At 38.0% G+C, this 9,679-nt stretch overlaps 1 non-coding gene across 1 annotated transcript; it reads right to left on the bottom strand.

Annotated features, from left to right (window-relative positions):
• Window positions 1-1,762: 1,762 nt before the first annotated feature.
• LOC149499021 (small nucleolar RNA R71) lies at window positions 1,763-1,869 on the bottom strand. The gene has a single exon (XR_016319065.1). It is a non-coding gene; the product is annotated as a small nucleolar RNA R71 (small nucleolar RNA).
• Window positions 1,870-9,679: the final 7,810 nt, after the last annotated feature.

Raw genomic sequence — 9,679 nt, 5'->3', positions numbered from 1 at the left:
ATTTTGGGAGAGAAAGGAGTCCTAATCAAGAAGAAATCAAAAGCCTAAACAGTCATGATCTCCTATAGAAGATTTTGCACTAAATAAGGATTCTATTTCCTAAAAGGAGTCAGACTCACCTTCAGGAGCTCTATATAAAGAGGGGAACTTCTCATTGCTAGGGATCTCATTTTTTTGTGCTATTCTCTACATAATTCTCTCTCTCTCAAGACTTCAAGCATCCAAGATTTGTGCCAAGATTCAAGGAAGCCATCTATATAGCTGTGATTCAATTTTTAATTCTAAACTCTTCATCTTGTTTTTTTCTTTTCATTATTATCTTTAAGTATGATGAATGATTCCAGTATGATTGAGTTTTATTTAATTACTATGTCCAGCTAAACTTTTATACTAGGGATTTGATGTAACTTAGTTCGATTCCATTTTATAATATTAGATTTATTTTCATTGTTCTTGTTATAACTTATTATTGTGCTTAAAGCTTCCAGGCAGAAAATTTCCCCTGGATTGATGTATTTCAATAAACGTTATTGGGAGAAGAGTTATTGATATGAAAAAGATAATAAGTTACTTGAGAATAATAACTTGACGTGGAAGCTATATGGTTTGACTCAAGGGGGGTTTTCATAAGTTAATGATTATTAGGTTATGAACTCACAAAACAACCATAAAACTTAAGGATCTGATTTATGTTTAATTTCACTATTGGAAGATAGGTAATTAAACTAGATTAGAATAGCTAACAATACATCGGGAGAGCTTGTTAGTAATTCTAGGGTTGTTTCTCCTACTTGAACAATTAAAGTTGATTAATGAACTAATAAAATAAGCTGGATAGAATTAAGTGAATTCAAATTCCCTAGTAGTTTAATTCCCTGATTTCTTTTCACCTAAATTTTATACTTGATCTCTTTCTGTTTTCACTTTAAATTTTATTTCCCTTATAGCAATTCTCTCTTATTATCGTCTAAATAATAATAGGTTAACATAATTTTGGTAATTGATATACAATCCCTATGGATATGATACTCTCTTACTTTATATTACTTGTTGCGATTTCGTACACTTGCGAAAACCGCTGTCAAGTTTTTGGCGCCGTTGCCGGGGATTGGCGTATCAATATCAATACGAATTACCCTATTGTTAATTTAGACACTCTTTTATTTTTTTTATTTAATTTCCTTTTAAGAACTGTTCCAGATGTTTTATGCAAAGAAGATCAAGGAAGACTGAACCCCTAATCTTTGATCCAGAAATTGAAAGAACTCTTCGTAGGCTCAACGCTGCAAGAAAAACACGAGAAATAAAACTCGAACAACAAGCAGACATGGCCAAGGAAAACGAAAACGAAAACAGAAACAAGAACATAGTCGGACCACCACTTCAACATTCGGTCCGTACCTTAAGGGATTACACAACACCTAATCTAAATGGGACAACCTCAAGTATTACCAGACCTAGGGTAGAAGCTAATAACTTTGAGATTAAACCCGCAATTATCCAAATGCTCTCTACCTCGATCCAATATGGGGGTTTGCCTAGTGAAGATCCTAATGCTCACATCACAAATTTTCTGAAAATTTGTGACACTTTCAAATAGAATGGTGTTTCTGAAGATGCAATCAAACTGAGACTCTTCCCTTTTACTCTTAGGGATAAAGCGAGGTCCTGGTTACAGTCGTGTCCCGCTTGGAGTTTCACAACATGGGATGAATTAGCTCAAAAGTTTCTAGCTAAATTCTTTCCGTCCTCAAAAACCACCAAGTTGCGCAATAAGATAATGACATTTGCTCATCATGATCAAGAGAGCCTGTATGAAGCTTGGGAAAGGTTCAAGGACCTGTTAAGAAAGTGCCCTCATCATAGTTTGCCCAAGTGGCTACAGGTACAAACTTTCTATAATGCATTATCTCCTAACATCAAAATTACTCTAGATGCAGCTGCAGGTGGATCCTTTGAAAAGAAGGGAATTGATGAAGCATATGAGTTAATAGAAGAGATGGCAAGCAATAGCCATTACCAAAACAATTCCGAAAGAAGAAGAACCGCAGGAGTCTATGAAATAGACGCCATTACAGCACTTAATGCCAAGGTAGATAACATGGTAAGAAAATTGGACATGTTAACTACTAATCCTGTGAATTCTGTTATGCAAGTTTGTGATAGGTGCAATGGACAACATGGAATTGGAGAATGCATTATGGACTCTTTAAATCCACAAACTTTGGAGCAAGTGAACTATGTGATGAATCAAGGAAGAAAGAATTACCCTTATTCAAATTCATATGATAACAGGTTAAGGAACCATCCTAATCTATCCTATGGTAATCCTAACAATGCCTTGAACGCACCACCAGGGTTTCACCCTCCAGAAAAGAAATCTCATGATGACCTCCTCACTGCTCTTTCTAAATCACACATGGAGTTCATGAATGAAACCAGAGCGAACCATAAAATCCAGCAGGCTACAATAAGAAATTTGGAGATTCAGCTAGGGCAATTTGCAAACATGATGGCATCTCGACCTCAAGGTACGTTACCTAGCAATACTGAAAAGAATCCAAAAGAACAAGTGTAGGCTATTACCTTGAGAAGTGGCAAGCAATTAGATGAACCAAAAAGGAAAGAAAAGGAAGAAAAAGAACAACCAAAGGTGCCCATCATTGACTTAGAAGAACAGGAAAAGGTAAAACCCTATGTTCCCCCTGTTCCCTTTCCATAAAGATTAAAGAAAGCACAAGATGACAAGAGTTTCCTCAAGTTTCTGGACGTATTTAAGAAACTTCAAATCAATATTCCTTTTGCTGAAGCTCTTGCTCAAATGCCTAGCTATGCTAAATTCCTAAAAGATATCCTAAGCAAGAAATGAAAAATCAATGATCAAGGAACGGTAATGTTAACTGAGGAGTGCAGTGCAATTATCCAAAACAAATTGCCTCCAAAGTTAAAAGATCCAGGAAGTTTTTCTATTCCTTGCAATATTGGTAATCTTGACTTTGAAAAGGCTTTGGCAGATTTAGGTGCTAGCATTAATCTTATGTCCTATGAAGTTTTTAAGTGCTAGGTATGGGAGAGCTCAAACCAACAAGGATGTCTTTGCAATTAGCATATCGTTCAATTAAATATCCTAGAGGGATTGTAGAAGACGTGCTTGTAAAGGTAGGTACATTCATCTTTCTTGTTGATTTTGTTATTCTTGACATTGATGAAGACAGGGAAGGTACTCTAATCCTGGGAAGACCTTTTCTTGCAACTGCAAGAGCATTGATTGATGTCTATGAGGGTAAGTTGACTCTAAGAGTTGGACAGGAAGAGATTGTCTTTGATGTACTTAAATCTTGTAAACTTCCTATGGACTATAGAGATTGTTTTCGAATTGATGTTGTTGATGAATGTGTGGAAAACACTTTGCATGTCGAAAGTAACATTAATGAATCAAGCATCTTGAATGAAAAAGAAAAGGAACCACCTAAGCAAGAACTGAAACAACTTCCACCTCATTTAAAACATGCATTCTTAGGTGAGGACCATTCTTTTCCTGTTATTATTTCTTCTCACTTAACGTTTGATCAAGAGGAAAGGTTGTTGCAGGTTCTACGAAGGCACAAGAAAGCACTAGGTTGGTCTATCTCGGATCTACAAGGAATAAGCCCAAGTGTGTGCATGCATAAAATCTTGATGGAAGAAGACCACAAACCTTCAATCGAGCATCAAAGGCGATTGAACCTGAACATGAAGGAGGTAGTCAAGGCAGAAATCATTAAACTTCTGGATGACGGTATCATTTATCCAATTTTCGACAGTAATTGGGTAAGTCCTGTCCAAGTTGTTCCAAAGAAGGGAGGTATGAATGTTATCTCTAATGAAAACAATGAACTAATTCCCACAAGAACAGTCACAGGTTGGCGTGTGTGCATAGATTACAAAAAACTAAATAAAGCAACACGCAAGGACCATTTTCCCCTTCCCTTTATTGATCAAATGCTTGAAATACCTGTAGGTTATCCTTTTTATTGTTTCTTAGATGGCTATTCAAGGTACTTTCAAATACCTATAACTCCTGAGGATCAAGAGAAAACTACTTTCACATGTCCTTATGGCACTTTTGCCTACAGGAGAATGCCTTTTGGACTATGCAATGCCCCTGCAACCTTCCAAAGGTGCATGATGTCCATCTTCTCTAATATGGTAGAAAAATTTATTGAAATATTCATGGATGACTTTTCTGTGTTTGGTTCTTCTTTCGATGCATGCCTTTCATAATTTATCTTTAGTAATGCAACGATGTGAAGACACTAACCTTGTGTTAAATTGGGAAAAATGTCACTTCATGGTTAGTGAAGGTATTGTCTTAGTACATAAAATCTCTCAAAAAGGGATTGAAGTAGACAAGGCAAAAATTGAGGTAATTGAAAACCTACCTCCTAACACAGTGAAAGGTATAAGAAGTTTTCTTGGGCATGCAGGGTCTTACAGGAGATTCATAAAAGACTTCTCAAAAATCACTAAACCTCTTTGCAATTTATTAGTTAAAGATGTTCCTTTTAATTTTGACAATGAGTGTTTAGATGCTTTCAACAGGTTGAAGAAGGAGTTAATCTCGGCTCTTATCATCACTACACCAGATTGGACTTTACCCTTTGAGCTCATGTGTGATGCTAGTGATCATGCTGTTGGAGCTGTTCTTGGACAAAGAAAGGACAAGAAGTTGCATGTTATTTATTATGCCAGTCGCACATTGAATGATGCGCAATTAAATTATGCAACTACGAAAAAAGAATTGCTAGTTATTGTTTTTGCTTTTGACAAATTCAGGGCATATCTAATTGGAGCTAAAACAATAGTCTACATAGATCACTCAGCCATCGAATACTTGCTGGAAAAGAAAGATGCAAAACCAAGACTAATTCGTTGGGTACTTCTATTGCAAGAATTTGACCTAGAAATTCGCGACAAAAAGGGGACCGAGAACCTCGTAGCTGACCATCTTTCCAGGCTTGAATTGGGGGAGGAAGATACGAGCGAGCTACAAATCAATGAAAGCTTCCCCCATGAGCAGCTTCTACTGGTGGCAAATGCTCAAACCCCCTGGTATGCTGACATAGTTAATTATCTTGTTTGCAAAATTCCTCCTCCCAATTTTTCTTACCAACAAAGGAAAAAGTTTTTTCATGATATCAAATTCTACTATTGGGAGGAGCCCTTTTTGTTCAAGTATTGCAGTGATCAGCTATTCAGGAGATGTATACCAAAAACTGAAATGGAAAGTGTCCTTAAATTCTGCCATTCAATGGAATGTGGAGGTCACTTTGGAGCAAACAAGAGAGCTGCGCGTCTATTAGAAAGTGGTTTGTATTGGCCTAATCTTTTTAAAGATGCTTATAACTATGTTCGTCTTTGTGATCGTTGTCAAAGGTTAGGTAACATTTCGAAGAGACATGAGATGCCCTTAAACAACATCCTTGAAGTCGAAATCATCGATGTATGGGGACTGGACTTCATGGGACCTTTTTCACCATCATACTCCAATCAATATATTCTAGTGGCGGTGGATTATGTGTCAAAGTGGGCAGAAGCTGTTGCTCTTCCAAATAACGATGCCAAAAGTGTGATGAACTTCATCAAGAAGAATATTTTTACAAGGCATGGCACTCCCAGGGCAATAATCACGGACGGAGGTAAGCACTTTTGCAATAGATATTTAGACTCCCTTCTTGCAAAATATGGTGTTACTCATCGTGTAGGTACTCCATATCATCCTCAAACAAGTGGACAAGTAGAGGTCACTAACAGAGAAATCAAAAAGATCCTAGAAACCAATGTTGGACAATCACGAAAGGATTGGTCCAAAAAGCTAGACGATGCTCTATGGGCCTACAGAACTGCATTCAAGACACCTATAGGTATGTCTCCATATCGCATGGTGTACAGTAAGGCTTGTCATCTTCCTATAGAGTTAGAACATAATGCATTTGGGCCATTCAATTTCTTAACTTTAATGCAAAGGAAGTTGGTCAAAAGCGATTGCTACAACTAAACATGATGGATGAAATGCGCCTCCATGCTTATGAAAGTGCCAAAATATACAAAGATCGCACCAAACAATGGCACGATAAGCGTATTATCATGAGGGATCTAAAGGTAGGCCAGCAGGTATTGCTTTATAACTCTAGACTCCGGTGATTCCCTGGTAAGTTGTGCTCTAGATGGTCCGGACCATTCACGATCAAAGAAATCTTTCCTCATGGAGCAATTGAAATAGTGGATGGTAAGTCAAATCGAAGTTTCAAGGTAAATGTTCAACGTTTGAGAAATTATCACAGTGACAACTTTGAGCCAATCAAGAGCACCATTGGTCTCGTTTAGCCTAAACCAGGTTAAGTGCGTCGAACTTAACGACGTTAAACAAAAGTGCTTGTGGGAGACAACCCACATAATTTTCTGTTTTATTGTTTCATTTATTCCTTTTTCTGTTTTATTATTTGCAAAATTCCCAAATTTTCTCCATAAATTGCTCTTTGTTTTAGTTAGAATTTTTATTTTAGGAAAAAGTGAAAGGCCAGAGAAGCACGCCCTGACCGTGCCCCCTAGCACGCCCGTGCCATGGGCTGAGGATCCAGCACGCCCAGGCATGCCTCGCAACACGCCCGTGTGTTTTCAACGGTGGTGTCGCTTGGAAGGCAGAAGAAAGCACGCCCGTACCATAAAAAAGGGGAAAGATCACTTGAGACTCAGGGACAAGCACGCCCAAGGCATGCCAGATAGCACTCCCGTGCTATCCGCAGGCAGTTTTTCAACTTGAGAGTCAGAGAAGAGCATGTCCTAGCCATGCCCCATAGCATGCCCGTGCTAACTGCGCTAAAATTTTAGCCCAAAGGTCCGAGAGAAGCACGCCCTAGGCGTGCTTGGAAGCACGCCCATGCCAGGTATGCCTTTTCTTTTGTTTTGCAGGTCAGAAGAAAGCACGCCTTGGCCGTGCTTCGAAGCACGGCCATGCGACGATCAGACCCACGCATTAATTGGCGCCCCTATTTAAAGAGCACGCCTTCAACCACCTCATTTCCCATCTCGCACGCCCTAACCGTCAACCCTTCTCTCTCAAATTTTCTCTCTTCTTCTCCCTTTTCTCTCAAAACCAACCCTCTCCACACCAAATTCTCATCTCATCAACATCAACCATGCCTCCTAGATACAAACGCAGCAGACCCGCATCCTCCGTTGCCGCTCGAAAACGCCCAACTGCGCGATCCTCCACGGCTCCTAAACCTCCTTGACCACCTGTACTTCCATTCGAGTTTGCCTCATCCGAGCAACAAGAAAAGTACACTAAACTATCCCTTCGGCCTATTTTACCGAATCGATTCATTGATGAGGCTGCTTTAGCACAAGTGGATCTTAGGGATATAGTGCTAGAACACCTTAGGCGTATAGGATGGGGTCAATTTTTAGAAATGAAGGATCTAGTCTATGCACCTTTAACTCTCGAATTTTTGAGCTCTTATTCCTCTTTTATTCGGTTTTTGCCTGACTCTCCTCTAAGCAAAATTCGCTTTAGGCTAATGAGTAGAAACTTTGAACTATCTATGAATGAAGTTAGCCATATTTTTGGATTCCCCACAGAAAATGCTCAAATACAAATATCTAGTGATTTTAATGCACGTAATGCTTGGAACCATTTTACTGATGAAGTGAATTATAATCCTAGATATTCAAAAGCCTCTAAATTGAAAAAGCTTGCCCTTAGATACGTGCATAAATTCTTATCTAATACTATCTTTGGAAGAAGCGAAAGTGATGGGGTTTTGAGTTTAAATGAGCTATACTTCTTATGGGCCATTAAAAGAGGAATTTTACTCAATGTTGGGTATTGGTTGTGCCAAAAATTTGCGAGGGTAGCTAGAGCCGACAAAGGGGCTATAATGATGGGGTGTTTTGTGACTCGCATTGCTAGATATTTACAAGTTTGGCACCCACCTAGATCAGTACATGAGAGTGTTGGAGGAGGAAAGGGCACTCGACTAGATTTGGATGTTATGATCCACATGAAATTAGTTGAAAAAGTCAGAGATACATATCGAGTAGTGGGTACTCGAGAGGAAAATTCTGAGGATGAAGAAGCAGAGGCAGCAGGTGGTGCTAACATGGAGGAGGATAACCCTCCCCCTTTTACCTCTTCTTTTGCTGCAGGTACATCCGGCGCTGGTCCATCGTTCCAAGGCACATCCAACATGTCAAATGATGAAGTCCTTGCAAGAATGATGTCTCGAATGGACCTTTTTGACACGCGCCTGAACGGGATGGAAACGATGATTGCTGACCGTTTCCAATCCATCAAAATTATGAATGGCAGCCTTGATTCTCGGATGGATACCATGCAAGGCCAACTCCAGACCATTCTCCAGCTTCTACAGCCACCCCCACCACCGGAGAATTGATGGATTTCTCATTTATCTTTTGTTTTCTTTGTTTATTTTGGTCCTAATACATTGACCTGGTTGCTTTCATTTCTCTTTTTAGTTTATTTGTTATTTGAATTCTTATAACTTTTAGTAGTTCTTTTCTTAATGTTTAGTTGCTCTTTTAGCTAAGACTCATTCCACACCCGTTCTATTGTATTGTTCAATACAATGTTGGTAAAGTTTCTTCTACCCTCTTACTGATTTTCTTCTAGTAATGCAATAAGTTTGGGGAATTTATACACATTGGGGACAATGTGATTGATTGAATTGGGGGAAGGGAATTTTAGCTAAAAATTTTTGTTTTTGCTTAACATGGTTGGAATGATTACAAGCAAGCTTGAAGGTTCTCATGTCTAGTAATAGGTGTTAAATATAGTTGATTCTCAATTCTAGTATATTTAAGCTCTGAATTTGAAATTTTGACTTAAACATGTTCATTGATCTAAACTAATTGTTTCTAGATTTTTAAACACTGATTTTTATGAAAGTTATGATGTATAGGTGTGTTTTACTCTAAAAGTTATTTAAACCTTGGCATTCCTAGAACAAAAATTAGAACTCCCTTCAAGGCGAAAAATTTTAAATGTTTACATTTTGAAAGAGATGATTTAGGCATTTTTTGTTGAAACCTATTTTTAGCCTAGACCACCTAAGTTAAAAATATGACCCTCGAAACCAACTTTGAAGCCTATAAACCGTAAAATTTTCTTCTTCACCCTCAATAAACCGGGCCCTTAAAGCCAAATTCAAATTTCCTACCCTAAGTACAAAGGATTGTATGATTGAAAGATTCGACTTTTAATTAGAATATAGCAACAAAGAGGGAGAATTTCTCAATTAATACTAGCAAGTTTACCAAATAAAAAAAAGAAGAAAGAATCAAAAAAGAGGCACAAGAAAAGCAATCAAAAGAATTCAAGTAGAATGGAAAAAGCAAGGAAGAAAAGTACCAAAATATTATGGAAAGACCTTGCCCAAGATGCCTCTAGCTAGTAAGAAAGTTCAAAACATATACTTCCTAGAACCAGTAAAATTTTTAATTAAAATAGAATCCTGAATATCATACACTCTTTCGTACTCTTTGTCTACCTTTATCCCTTTCTTTGATTAAGCAAAAATTTACACCAAGAAAGCCCCATTACAACCCAAAATAAAGACCTTTTGATCTTTTAATCGTATGCATTTAAAACGTGGAGAAGGGATGACTAATTCTGCATATG

The sequence above is a fragment of the Jatropha curcas genome, chromosome 1 (genome assembly GCF_041381405.1).
Source record: "Jatropha curcas cultivar XTBG-Jc1 chromosome 1, XTBG_Jcur_1.0, whole genome shotgun sequence".
NCBI lineage: Eukaryota > Viridiplantae > Streptophyta > Magnoliopsida > Malpighiales > Euphorbiaceae > Jatropha > Jatropha curcas.
Note: the sequence above shows the minus strand (reverse complement) of the source record. Positions and strands in the feature narration are given on the sequence as shown.